Source organism: Megascapheus bottae, chromosome 8 (genome assembly GCF_031878675.1).
Source record: "Megascapheus bottae isolate mThoBot1 chromosome 8, mThoBot2.hap1, whole genome shotgun sequence".
NCBI classification, from domain to species: domain Eukaryota; kingdom Metazoa; phylum Chordata; class Mammalia; order Rodentia; family Geomyidae; genus Megascapheus; species Megascapheus bottae.
Window position 1 is genome coordinate 48,392,995 of NC_143516.1, and position 14,981 is coordinate 48,407,975.

Consider the following 14,981-nt stretch of genomic DNA (forward strand, 5'->3'; position numbering starts at 1 on the left):
CATGATTCTTCTGCTTCAATCTCCCTAATGCTGGGATAACAAGTACGTACTACCTTGCATGGCATATTCCTCCCCTTCCTTGTGACTAAATATATTTCAGGCACTCTGTATTCTTTTTTTTAAATTGTTTTGGTGGTATTATAGTTAGAACTCAAGCACTCTGCCACCTGTCATACCTCAGTCTTTTTGCATTGATAACTTTTGAGATAGGATCATGCCATTGATTGATACAGGCTGGCTTGGATGGTGGTCCTCCTATTTATGTTTTCTAAATGCCTAGTGATTGGTTGAGATGGGGGAGGAAGGGTCATGAGAACTTTACCCAGGCTGTCCTTGAACTTTTATCCTCCTGATTTCCACCTCTTGAGTAACTAAGATTATAAGTGTGAGCCATTGGGGCCTGGCCAAAATCGATATAGTTGAATATTACCTACTAAGACTGACCCCGCCAATCAAAAGTTCTAACAGATGGCACTGTTTTGTTCTGTCTGCACATTTCAACTTATATGTGAAATTATTTTCCCTCTTCAAGAAATTTGTAATACCTGTTTATTAATTCCAGCTATTTTAGCTGTCATGGAAGATTTGTTTCAGTGACAGAATAAAGAACATGTTAGTAACAATTAGTAAAAGACACATGAAAGTTTTAAAATCTATGTAACATTATGTATAATTTATTCTAAATTGGGGGAATTTTAAGGCCCTTCCTTCCTGCTTGCCTCCCTCCCTCCTTCCCTACATCCCTCTCCTCTCTCTCTTTCTTTCTTTCTTTCTTTCTTTCTTTCTTTCTTTCTTTCTTTCTATCTTTCTTTCTTTCTTTGTTTCTTTCCTTCTTTCTTTCTTCTTTCCTTCTTTCTTTCCTTCTTCTTTCTTTCTTTCTTTCTTTCTTTCTTTCTTTCTTTCTTTCTTTCTTCCTTCCTTCCTTCCTTCCTTCCTTCCTTCCTTCCTTCCTTTCTTTCTTTCTTTCTTTCTTTCTTTCTTTCTTTCTTTCTTTCTTTCTTTCTACCTATTTTGCCAGTCCTAGGGCTTGAACTCAGGGCCTAGGCACTGTCCTTCGGCTTTCTCAAGGCTAGTTATCTACCACTTGAGCCACAGCACCGCTTCCAACTTTTTCTGTGTACTAAGAAATTGAACCTAGGACTTCGTGCATGCTAGGCAAGCACTCTACCACTAGGCCACGCCCCTGGCCCAAAGTTTGTACTTTCAATTGGAAAAAAAAAATGTATTCAGCCTTAAGGAAGAAAGAAATTCCTGTTATTTCCAGGAACGCAGAAGGAATTTGGTGGATGATACACTTAATGGTGCAATCTAGGTACAGAATGCCAAACACTTCATGATCTCATCTATGGATGCATCTAAGAGAATTGAACTCAGGAACAAAGAATAGAAAGGTGGCTCCAGAAGCTGGAGAGGGCCGGCACTGGTGGCCCACACCTGTAATCTTAGCTACTCAGGAGGCTGAGATCTGAGGATCGCAGTTCAAAGACAGCCTGGGCACTAGATTCCCTGAGACGCTTCTCCACTCAACTACCAGAAAACCAGAAGTGGCACAGTGTATCAAGTGGTAGAGCACTAGCCTTGAACTGAAGAGCTCAGGGACAGTGCCCAGGCTCAGAGTTCAAGCCCCACGTCCTACCAAATGAAAATAGAAAAGAAGCTGGAGAGGAAAGATACTGGAGGTCAGTGAAACCTATTGATCAAATTGTAAAAATGGGAAGAATTTATTTTGTCTGTGTATGTATCTATTATCTATCATCTATTATTATTTATTATTTATTTAAAATAGGTCCTTATTTTACATTGTACACCATAAATTCATCTAATTAGTTTGCCATAGGACATTTTTTATTTAAAAATGAAAACAAGAAAAATTGCTGATGTCATATATTTATGTAAGTAGGAAGGTACTTACTTACTTATGTATGTATCTTCTACCAACACAATCAAAGGGTTGAGTTAATATGACAAATGGATTGATTAAACTGGCAGCTTTCTAATGCATTTACAAGTATGGTTGGGGAGGCATTCAACATATGACTTAAAACTTTAAATTGTGTGCAATTATGGTTAGCTGACTGTTCCCAAGTTTTTCCTTTGTTTTATCATCCATGTTAAGCTGGGAATTCAGTTTGAATGTTAATTTCTTAGCATTCAAAAGACAGCTTTATGAATGTCATAGGTTAAAAGGAGAAAATGCACCATCAGTGTGATTAATATTTGGAGCTAATGGGAAATGAATGATTGATTTTAATCTCTCTCAGTAAAGCAGTTGGGCTAGAGCAATGACCCATAGGAGAACAAAGGAAACTGACACAGCATTTGGAGAGGCAGCCTCATCACCAAGTTTCTGCAGTGTGACATCTCCTTCCAGCTCTGGCTTGACATTTAGTTAATGACTGTTATCACATCAGTTTATTAGAGATTAAACAGATAATTCACACAAAGCACCTAAAGTAGTACTGATTACCATAGCACAATGTGTTGACTAATCAACCAAAGGGCTAAAATAAAAATTTCAAATAATACTAAACATAGCACCTAAATGTGGAATACCTGGAGCACAGCACTTGTTGGATGGGTATAAAGAAGAATCTCACTTCATGAGGGCATGATAAATTGTACAAGACTCTAGACATTCACACACTGAGACCAAAGGAGGATATGCCTAGGAGTGGTTGACGAAGCTTTAATAACTTTGTGCATGTGATCATAAAATATTATTTTGTGAAATGAATGCCAAGAAAAGGAGATGAGATATTTTCAGTTGCCATGGCTGCTGTGTTTGTTTTATTTTCCTTTTGTCTTGTATGTTTGTTGGTTTGTATTTGGGAGGGTAAGGGTAGATACAAAAAAGGTGGAAATGGCCGGGAGTTTTGGTCTAATGGTACAGTGCTTGCCTAGCATGCATAAAGACCGGGTTTGATTCCTCGGTACCACATACATAGAAAAAAGCTGGAAGTGGTGCTATGGCTCAAGTGGTAGAGCTCTAGCCTTGAGAAAAGTTGAAGGGAAGTGCTCAGGCCCTGAGTTCAAGCCCCACAACTGGCGAAAAAAAAAAAGTGGAACCAAGGGTGAACAAATATTTAAAAAGAAATAAGTGAAATATTAAAATATCATAGGTATATATAAAAATATTACAAAGAAACCTGTTGTTAAATTAGGTATCCTAATAAAGAATAAAAGATGTTATCAACCCCAGTTATTGCTAGAGCCTGTCTACATTTAGAGTAAAAGAAAATGATTACATATTTGTTAGTCTTGACTTTAAAGCCTAACTATTAAAATATATCTTACTATTGCTGGAATATATCTTATTTCTAAGAAATATATGACAAAATCAGTGAAAATTTGGAGAAGATAATGTAATTTTAATGTTTGTTTTATCTAATGAAGAAATATCATGTATAGCAGATATAGCAGCAAATTAAAAGTAGTCATATGTTACTCATATTCAAATGATCTCATTCACTTCAAGCCTCTGTTGTTTCAAACAAATATCATAAAACAGAATGAGATTAAAAAACTCTTACTTTCCATGGAGTGCTAGGGACCTTTTATTTGCACTGTACATAACAAATAGTCTAGTGTCAGTAACAGTATTGATTTCAACAATTTATCATACAATAAATATATCATGCTTCAACGTTAGTTTGTTTAATAGTGTGGTTATGCATTTAGATGTTTAATTAAAATCAGGTAGCATCATAGTTTGAATTATCTATTTATGTCTGATGTCCATGTAATCATTTGAATCCTTATATTTGTTGTGAAATTAATAAACATGATCCAGTGCAACCAGTAGTCCTATCTACCTTATTTGTCAGATTCCATACTCCGTTTATATTTTCATTTTTGCCCTTTAGACAAAATTTTGTTAGTTCTAACTTTTAGGCAGTTCATGTAAAGTTTAAGTTGTCTATAAATTATTACCATTGTTTTGTTAGTCTTTCTAACTTTTATGCTTTTTTTCTTTTTGTCGGTCGTGGGGCTTGAACTCAGCCTGAGTGTACCTGAGCTCTTCAGCTGGAGGCTACCACCCTATCCATGGAGCCACAGAACCACTTCCGATTTTCTAGTGGTTAATTGGAGAAAAGATTCTCATGTACTTTAGTACACAGGCTGGCTTTGAACCATCAACCTCAGATCTGAGCCTCCTCAGTAGCTTGGATTACACATGTGAGCTGCCACACCCAGCTGTACTGATTTGTTGTTGTTGTTTTTTATTTTTTAGTGCAGGTCCTCAGGTTTGAACACACAGTTTGGGTGTTGTGCCAGAACTTCGAGCTCAAGGCTAATGTTCCACCTTTGAGCAACAGCTCCAGTTCTGGCTTTTGTTAGTTAATTGGAGATGAGTCTCACAGACTTTCCTCTCTACCCTGGCTTTGATGGGTGATCCTCAGATCTCAGCCTCATGAGTAGTTATAATTAAAGGATTATAGGCATGAGCCACTGGTATCTGGCTTACCTTTTTAATTTGGAATTTATTTTGTGTATGACATTCCATGTGATATAATTTTCCTATAAGATTTTACTTCTGCATTCCATCAAATAAACTAAGCTAAACCAAATCAGTTTCCACCATAATTAAAGCTAGGACTTACCCATAATTTTGACAGGTGGCAAGTATAACGCCTGACAAATTTAGTGAATTCAGTGGTGTCAGAGTCTATGAGTTTGTTGACTTTTTTTTTTTTTTTTGCCAGTCCTGGGCTTGAGCTCAGGGCCTGAGCACTGTCCTTGGTATTGCTCAAGGCTAGAGCTCTACCTCTTGAGCCTCAGCACCACTTCCAGCTTTTTTCTATGTATGTGGTATCGAGGAATCGAACCCGGGTCTTAGTGCATGCTAGGCAAGCACTCTACCACTAGGCCAAACTCCCAGCCTTGACTTATTTTTTTACTGTTTCTTTTTTAGTAATTTTCATTTGTGGACATTTTCATTCTTGAGTAAAATGTACTACTTGAATCAATCGAATTTACCTTTGCTATTTCTCTTGTTGGCCTGACTCCTTTCAAATAATTCATTTTTATTTTTCAAAAAAATTATTATTGCAAAATTGATATACAGATGATTATAGTTATGTGAATCAGGTAACAAGTGATGGGTACAATTCTTTTGGAGGCGTGTCTCTCCTTCCCTCACTGTCTCCTGTTCCTACCCACGAGATATCCACTTCATTTTCTTCTGAGAGTCTAGTGAATATCAGTGCTGTATTTGCTCATCCTTGTTCTACCTTTTAAGTAATCATCCTTGTTCTTCCAAATACAAATGAACTATCCAACAAGACAAAAGGAAAAGAAAACAATATTTTAAATGGTTTTAAGTGGTTCTATATTCTATTTTCATGCACATGCATAGAGTACTTTGACCACAAAAATTCTCACCTCATCATCTCTTTACCTCACCCTCTTGCTAAAGGGCACCTATAAACACTGTTCTATCTTATATTTCTGTTCCCTCTCTTTCTCTCTCTCTCATATATATATATGTGTGTGTGTGTGTGTGTGTTTATAAAAATAAACATATATATGTGTGTGTGTGTTTATAAAAATAAACATGGATATATAATCTATGTAAGATTTATTATCTTTCTATATATCTCTATATCATATATATCCATATATAATTATGTCCATATATAATATGGATGTTTATATAAATTCTAGACTCTATATGAAAGAGAACATTTGCTATTTGCCTGGGTATGGCTTGTTGTACTGAATATGACCATTACCAATTTTGTCCATTTTCTTGGAGATGACACAATTTTATTCTTTATGGTTGAGTTTTATGCTAATATACCCCTTTTCCATTGCTCTATTTTTGTTTGTTCATTTGATGATAGACATCTTGACTGATCCCAGATTTGGGCTATTTATAAATCATGTTGCTATAAATATAATATGCACATATCTCTATTCTATTTTTTTTTGAGTTTGGCCTAGTGGTAGAGTGCTTGCATAGCATGCACGAAGACCCGGGTTCAATTCCTCGGTACCCCACATACATAGCAAAAAGCCGCAAGTGGTGCTGAGGCTCAAGTGGTAGAAAGCTTCCCTAGAGAAAGTCCAAGGACAGTGCTCAAGCCCTGAGCCCAAGCCCAGGACTGGTAAAAACAAACAAACAAACAAACACATATCTCTATTCTATGCTGACTTAAGTTCCTTCTCAGATACTAAACCACAGACCTATGGCCACCTAATCTTTGACAAGGAAGCCAAAAAAATAGAATGGAAGAAAGACAACCTCTTCAACAAGTTGTGCTGGCAGAACTGGTTAAGCACCTGCAGAAAACTAAAGTTGGATCCTTCTTTGTCACCCTGCACTAGAATTAACTCCAAATGGATCAAAGACCTGGAGGTAAATGCTGACACACTGACAACTTTACAGGAAGGAATAGGAGATACACTAGGCCTCCTTGGCACAGGTAGAAATTTCTTAATAAGGACCAAGAATCACAACAAATCAGAGAAAGGCTGGATAAGTGGGACTGCATTAAACTGCAGAGCTTTTGTATGACAAAGGGCATAGCAAATAAATTAATTAGGAAGCCTACAGAGTGGGAGAAAATCTTCACCAACCAAACAACGGACAAAGGCCTCATATCTAAAATATATCAACAACTCAAAAAATTGAATCACTCCAAAACTAACCTCCAAAGTAACAACCATCCCATTAAAAAATGGGCCAAAGACTTAAAGAGAGTCTTCTCTGAAGAAGAAACAAAAATGGCCTATAGACACATGAAGAAATGCTCAACATCTCTGGTCATAAAAGAAATGCAAATCAAAACAACTCTAAGATTCCAGCTAGAATGGCCAGGATCAGGAAAACGAGTAATAAGAGATGCTGGAGGGGATGTGGCCAGGAGGGATCACTACTACACTGTTGGTGGGAGTGCAAACTCGTTCAACCACTATGGAAAGCAGTGTGGCAGTGCCTCAAAAGGCTAAACATAGAACTCCCCTATGACCCAGCAATTCCACTACTTGGCATTTACCCAACCACCCAGAAACAAGGACATACTAAATCCACTAGCACAACAATGTTCATTGCAGCACTATTCACCATAGCAAAGATATGGAACCAACCTAGATGTCCCTCAGTTGATGAGTGGATCAACAAGTTGTGGTATTTGTACACAATGGAATTCTATGCTGCTGTCAGAAAGAATGACATTGCCCCATTTGTTAGGAAATGGAAAGACTTAGAAAAAATCATATTAAGTGAAGTAAGCCAGACTCAAAGGAACTTAGGCTCAATGGTTTCCCTCATTCGTCATAATCAGTAGAAACCTTGGGCTCTACTAGCAGAGATCTGCAATAGAGCAAAATCTTGATACACAAGGTCATATAGTGTGAAGCTAATTGAAAGGACCTTCAGGATATTGAAACAAAAGCCATATAACGAATGATTGTTGTCCTTAATGTACTATGTTGTCTCTCATCTCCTTTGCTGTCCCTTGGTTATCTCATATTGTTACAGTATCTCACTTTGTTATCTGATATATTGAATTTATTTGTATTTGGTTATTTGAAATTTGATAGGGAAGGGGGGAAAACCAAGATGGGTGGGAGGTGTGGGGGGGAGGGTAATGGGTACCAAGACATGTGAAAGGGTATCAATGTATGTGAATTAATGCACCTTCTATCTGGCAAATATCATGTAACCCTTTTACTAATTACAACAAAAACAAAAAGGCCAGGAATGGTATTGTAGCATCATATGATAATTTTGTTTTTAATTTTTAAAGAAATTCCATGCTGATTTCCATACTGGCTATACTAGTTTAAATTCCTAACCAATAGTTACAAGTACTCTTTTTCCTTTCATATTTAGCAACATTTGTTGTCCATTCACTTGATTATATTTCTGACTGGGTGAGATGATATATTAATGTAATTTTGATTTGCATTGTTTTAATGGCTAAAATGTTTACCTTTTTTCATACATTTATTGACCATTTTTACTTTGAGACCTTTCTATTCATTTTGTTTGCTTATTTATTAATTGCTTTGTTCTTTTGGTGCTTATTATTTTGAGTTCTCTCTATCTTCTACATACTAATCCTTCATTTAATGAAGTAGAGATTTCCCCCACCCCATTTGTAGGCTCCACATTGATTCTTAAATTATTGCCTTTTCTGTGCACAAGCTTTTTATTTGATTCAATGCAATTAGTCAATTCTTGCTTGTATCAGCCTGGCAACTGGAGTCATATTCAGTAAGGATTATGTCTTTGTATGCTCCTTCTAAGTTTTCCTCTAATGGTTTCTAAGTCTCACATCCTACATTTAGATCTTTAATAATTTTAAACTAAGTTTTGTACAAGGTGAGATATAGGAATTTAGCTTCAGTCTCCTATTTGTAAATAGCCACTTTCCTCAACATTACTGATTGAAGAGGCTATTGTGTTTAAAGGTATGATTTTTTTTGTACTTTTATTGAGAATCAGATATCTGTAAATGTATGGGTTTATTTCTATGTCTTCTATTCCCTGGGCCCATATGTCTATTTTGGGATTTGTTCTATGTAGTCAATCTCGCTCTGTAGTATAATTCAAATTCAGGTATTGTGGTTCCTCCATCTTTACTCTTTCGTTCAAGATTACTTGGACTCTTTGGGGTGTTTTGAGATTCTATATGAATTTTGTGATTGATTTTTCTATTTCTGTGAAAAAATGTCATTGGAATTTTAATGGGTATTGCATCAAATTTTCACAGTTTTAATTTGCTGTGATAAGCATGTGATCTCTTTTTAAAGTGAGTATTTCAATTTCTTTTGTAAAGTTTAGTAATCATTTTGCAGAGCTCTTTTACCTCTGTGATTTACTTATTCTTACATATTTCTTTTCAGGCTATTAATAGGTTCACACTTAACTATCAGTCTATAGACAAACTACTGCATTTTTTTCTCTTGTGGGATTAGAATTTAGGGCCTCATGCTTGCTTATCTTTCATGCTTTGCTGTAGCTCTACCACTTAATCTAGACCTACAGATCAACTTTTTGCTAGTTATATTGGATACAATTTCTTCTGAACATTTTTATTGAGGCTGAATTTAAACTGTGGTTGTTGATTCACTTATAAATCATACCTTTATGTTCTTGAATATTTCCTGTAGTTTTTCTCATGATTGATTTCTAATTTTATTCCATTTGGTCTGATAGTACATAAAGAATGATTTCAATTTTCTTAAATTTGTTAAAAATTGTTGTATGTCCTAAAATATGATCTGTTTAGGAGAGTGGTCCATGAAAAGCTGAGAAGTACATATTAACATGACTTCTGAGTAGAATGTATTGCAGACATCTGTGAAATCCACTCTACAGTGTCACTGTGTAGGAAGCTTCCCTGTTGATGTGTGTGTGTGTGTGTGTGTGTGTGTGTGAGAGAGAGAGAGAGAGAGAGAGAGAGAGAGAGAGAGAGAGAGAGAGAGAGAGAGAGAGAGAGAGAGAGAGAGAGAGAGAGAGAAGCGCCTGGGTTTGAAATCAGGGCTAAGGCATTCTCCTTTAATATTTTTCTCAAGGTTTATATTTTACCACTTCATCCATGGCTCTACTTGCTGAATTTTTCTAGTTAACTGGACAATAATGTCACTGACATTTCTCCTGTAGCTGGTTTTGGACTGTGATCTTCAGACCTCAGTCTCCTGACTAGCTAGGCTTCCAGGCACTAGATCCTGGTGCCTGACATCTCTGTTGATTTTTGTCTACAAGTTTTGTTTTGTTTTGTTTTTTCAGTTGTGGGGTTTGAACTCATGGCCTGGTCCCTCTCCCTAAGCCTCTTTGTGCTCAAGGTTAGTGCTCTGTGGCTTAAGACACAGTGCCTCTTTCTGCATTTGAGTGGCTAATTGAAGATAAGATTCTCATGGGGACTTTTCTTCTTAACCAGGCTGGCTTCTAACTGTCATCCTCAGATCTCAGATCCTCAGATCTGCCTAGAAGTCAAGAGTGGGCTACTTCCATGTTCAGGGAACCAGTCCTGGCATGCAGCCCTGCTCAGAGTAGGACTGCAGAAATGTTTCTGCTCTTCTTTTATTATAGAGGCTTCATTGTTACTGGGGGCCACCTGTGAGGTAATCAGGTGTTTACTTCCTCAACTGGGGCTCTCCCCTCTCCTTACCCCATCCCTGCCCAGCTTCTTGCCACATAGGTAGCAAGAGTCTAAGCTGGGTCATATCCCTTAATGCATCAGAGTTGGGGGAACAAACCGGAAGTCTGGATTCTATAGTGGTAACATAACAACTGAGAGGCCCACTGCTTGTTGGTCTCCTTGCTTACAAACGTCAGCCACCATCTTCCTGTGGGGTGTAGCTGCTAGTCAAGGTCTGGACTTGGGGGTGCACATGTGTTTGACAACAAAAACATACCAGGATGAAGTTTTAGAGGTGAACCTCAGTGCTTTGATACTTCATCTCGCGGTTCATCTCCTGGTATAGGGGAAGAATTTGTGGGTTTCATATGATTCCGGGCATCCATTTAAGGGGCTTCAGATACATCTTACAGTCAACACATATAGTTGAGGCTTCTATATAACCAGAGGCTTGATATGTGGTTTCCACTGCAACTCACCAGCAAATAAGGAGTTAAGTAGTGTGGCCTCCTTCCCCTGTCCTTTCACTTCCAGAGGTCCCTGAGGTTTGTTGGGACCTCTCAAACCCTCTTCCTCTCCACAACAACATTTTAGCCTTCTTCCATCCAGACAGCAACAAAGTATTCCAAGATGCCCTGAGCCATAATAACTATTCCCAGTTTCCATGTACGCAGAGTATCTCAGTCACAAATAACAGTCTTTTCTCAAAATAAAATGGCAAGAGAAGTTTTAGAATGTCTTTTCTCTCTCTCTCTTTTTTTTTTTTTACAAAAACATTCAGACTGTATTTCCACAACAGACAAATGTGCCTCACTAGCGTCTACATAAAGGTTTATGTTTTGAGGGAGATATGGATGGATCCTGTAGCTGGAAAGGCCAGTATATTACCATGTCTGACTCCTCCACACCACTGCCACTGTTGCTGAGTCCTCCTTATCCTCCTCCTCTTCCTCCTCCTCCTCCTCCTCCTCCTCCTCCCCGTCTTCCTCCTTCTTCTTCTGCCAGGCCTGGTATTTGAACTGAGAGCCTGAACAGTGTTCCTGAGCTATTTTTGCCCTAAGACTAGTGCTCTACTACTTGTTCTGCAACCTTCCTTTAAACTTTTTGTGTTTAGTTGGAGATAACAGTCTCACTATTTCTGCCTGGGCTGATTTTGAATGACGATCTTCCGAGCTCAGCTTCCTGAACAGCGAGGATGACAGGCATGAGACTCTGGTGCCCAGTGACCCCAGGGCCTTGGGATTTACCTCATGATTGCATTTTCAGTATCCTGTTCCACTCCTGTAAGTTCAGGAATGGAGCTTGAGATGTTTTGATGATTTTCCTCGTTCCTTAATTTCTTTATCTTTTTTTCTGCTTTGAAGTGTTTCCTTTTTTCCATATATTTTTATTGTAATTAATAGAAGGATTACATTATATTCACCAAATGGTGCATTACTTCACATACATTGATACCCTTTCTCATTTCCCTCCCACCACCCCTGTCCCTCATCTTGTTTTCCTCCCGAACTCCAAGAAATGTCCAATGAGAGTAAAGCTGCTGAGCTAACCACTCAAACGGAAATCAAGGAGTTAAAGAATTCCATACATGTTCTAAAACAAGAGATGCAAGGCATCAAAAATGAGCAATAAGAAGGAAGGGAGATGAAGAATAAAGTAGAAAGTTTTGATAGCAGGTTAGACAATGCAAAAGAGAGAATTTCTGGAGTTGAAGATAATCTAGTTGTTATAGAGAAAGTACAGAAAATGAGGCAAACCAAATCTTCATCTTTTAAAAACTTTCCCAGTACCTCATTTGTAATTTCCAGTGATGTTCCTCTTTCTTTATCTTCATAATGTATTCTCTCCTTTGCTTCAAACTTTTCCATTCATAGAATTAAAAAGGTGAATGTTTCCAATGTGATTGTTTATGTTTTTTTTTTAAATTTAGGATGAACACTAGCATAACCCAGATGTCTACCTAAGCTGTGGAATTCCTTTGAAGATTAATTATAAATCAGACTAATATAATCACAGAAATGATATGATCATTACCCACTTTAATATGGTGAATGACTAAAGGAGTTGGGCCTGAATTTAAAATTCTGCAGCTATGTAGTGAGTTATGTTATTTGAATGACCAAAAAACAAATTAAAATTATATAATTGAGATATAGTATAAACTTAACTGAACTGGTTTTCTAGGTATTTTTTCTTCAGTACTTTTACGTTCATTCTCCTGTCCAATACCTGTCTGTGGTATCTGAGCTTATATTCCATATCTGTAGGCTCTTCCTTCATCTTCACTTCATTCTATAAGGTTACTGAAATCAGTTTAGCCATTTGTTTCCCTTTTCAGTTTTCATATAGATATGTCCTAGAAGAACTAGATGTTTTTGTGATGTCCCCAAGTGCTAGGTATTTTCTTCTCAGAGTTCTATCAAGGTATTTACCAGGCAGAAGATGTTTTTCCTGGGAATTTTGGAGGACATGTTAAAATAAAAAAAAATCATTTATTCACAGAACACTACATTTAACTTCCTAGTAGCATTTTCTTTTTTCTCATTGCACATGGATGATGAAGGGGATTTAACTGTGTGGGATAAGCCAGAATCTCAACTGTAATTTTAATTTTTTTTCTCCCCAAAGCTCTTATATATGTTAAGAAGAACAGAAAAAGTAGATACTGGCATTATACATCTTATGAAAAACTACAAATAACTTTGTACTAGGTAGTTAACATTTGTCTGACAAGATAAATATACTGTACTAAGAGAGAAAAGTCTTGGGTTGTGTTTTCAGTTACACCACATTCCTTCAGATTTAAGGAAAGTCAGTTTTGCCTCTCCAGCATTAATATTTTTATTTCTAAAATAAATTTAAACAGTTGATAAATTTCCAAAGATATAACTTTGCCCTGCTTTACAGATCTTATTTCAGGGCACATAGAGCTTTCCTTCCAAGTTTGTGACCTTTTTGGTTTACTTAATATAGTATTCCCTTCTAAGATGTTCAATAGTTCCTTTGCCATTTTTAAAGTATTTTTTTAAATTTTAGAATACATAGGCTTGTGTGAGGAAAAATATTATTTACAGAATATCAATTTCTACAACAAAGAACCTAAATATGGAACAATTAAATTTTCTTAGTTCACAAATTCAAAACACTGAACTTCGGGAACTAGAAAAATAAAAGAAAAAAATTTGCAATGAAAATGATACCTTGAAATATCTTATTGACATTTATTGTCTACCCCAACAGACAAAACATTGAAAGGCAACTAAATGTTCTTTTTTTTTTTTGCCGGTTGTGGGGCTTGAACTCAGGGCCTGAGCATTGTCCTTGGACTTTTCTCAAGGCTAATGCTCTATCATTTCAGCCACAGCACCACTTCCAGTTTTTTTCTATGTATATGATACCAAGGAATCGAACCCAGGGCTTTGTACATGCTAGGCAAGCACTCTACCACTAGGCCAAGCTCCTGGCCCCAACAAAATCATTTTTAATACTGTATTCTATTCTTGAATATTTTTGTTTATCTTTAGAGTTAATGTGAAATTTAATATGTAAGGTTAGGTCAATAGTCTCTAAGTATTCATAAATATTTTTAAGATTGTATGACACTGTAGTCTTTATTTTCAGGTTTCTTCTTTTTTTTTTTTTTTTTTTTGCCAGTCATGAGGCTTGAACTCAGGGCATGGGCATTGTACTTGGACACTTTTTGGTCAAGGCTAGCACTCTACCACTCAAGCCACAGCTCCACTTCTGGCTTTTTCTGCGTATGTGATACCGAGGAATCTAATCCAGGACTTTGTGCATGCTAGGCGAGCACTCTACCACTAGGCTATCACTCCTGGCCACAGTTTTTAACAATTAATCACTTTATGAATCAAGTAATAAGCAATTTTTTTCTCAAGGATTTTTTCCAGTATTTTATAAATAACTAATATTGAGGAAATATCAATACTTTTGCCTAAAAATCCTTCAGTTGAAGTCAGGGATGTGGTGATATTGTAAAGAGTGTGAAGCAGTGGTTAACTGATAGGTACAAAGTACAATGTATTACATACAGTAGGAGCCTGCATGAATAGGATGTTGCTCAGATCCTCCCAGGGCTGTTAAATTTTATTTGGAGGATCAGTGTATCCCTTACAACAACATGGAAGGAAGCATGTACAGTTGAATGAACACAGATATCAGGTACAATTTTTTAACTTCCTAAATAACTGATAAACTCTGTAAATAAGAGGGTAGTAAGACTCAGGTATAAAACACTTAGACAAATAAATAAATTGTTACTGGCAAATATAGGGGTCTGGGGTTGCTTCCTATGAAAATCCAATAGCCCTTTCAAGATCTGGCTCATTTTTATGGGGTATAGTGGAAGTTGGAAGATTTGAAGTTCTTACCCACCTTTTGATTGATCCTTAATTTCAAAGTCTTTTAATTTTGTCCTTGGGCTGGTTCAAATATGGACACATCTTTTACTGTAGAATCACAATGCTCAAAAGTATTGACTTTTTAAAAACAAAGCTTTACACAAAGTTTACCTCGATGAACTTCCAAATTACTTAAAATCACAGAGTTTATTTCCCAGAAGAAACCACAGGGGCTATTCCCACTCATGCAATATTCTGGCTTAGTGCCAACTTTCTTATTCCCCTCACTTCTTCCTCTTTACTTGTCCTATGGCAACATTCTCTGGTTCCTGGTTCATACTTGGAAAATGGCATCTATAAATTTGCTCTGAGTTAGGATTAACTATAATCTTTTTCTTTGGAAGGCAAGAATATTAAGTGTAGCAGATGTTTTACTGTGAGGCCTGCATAGAATTTTTTTATAAATATTATGCACTGCCTTACTAAAAACTAAGATGTCAATTACTATTGGGCTCAAAGCTGAGATAAGACT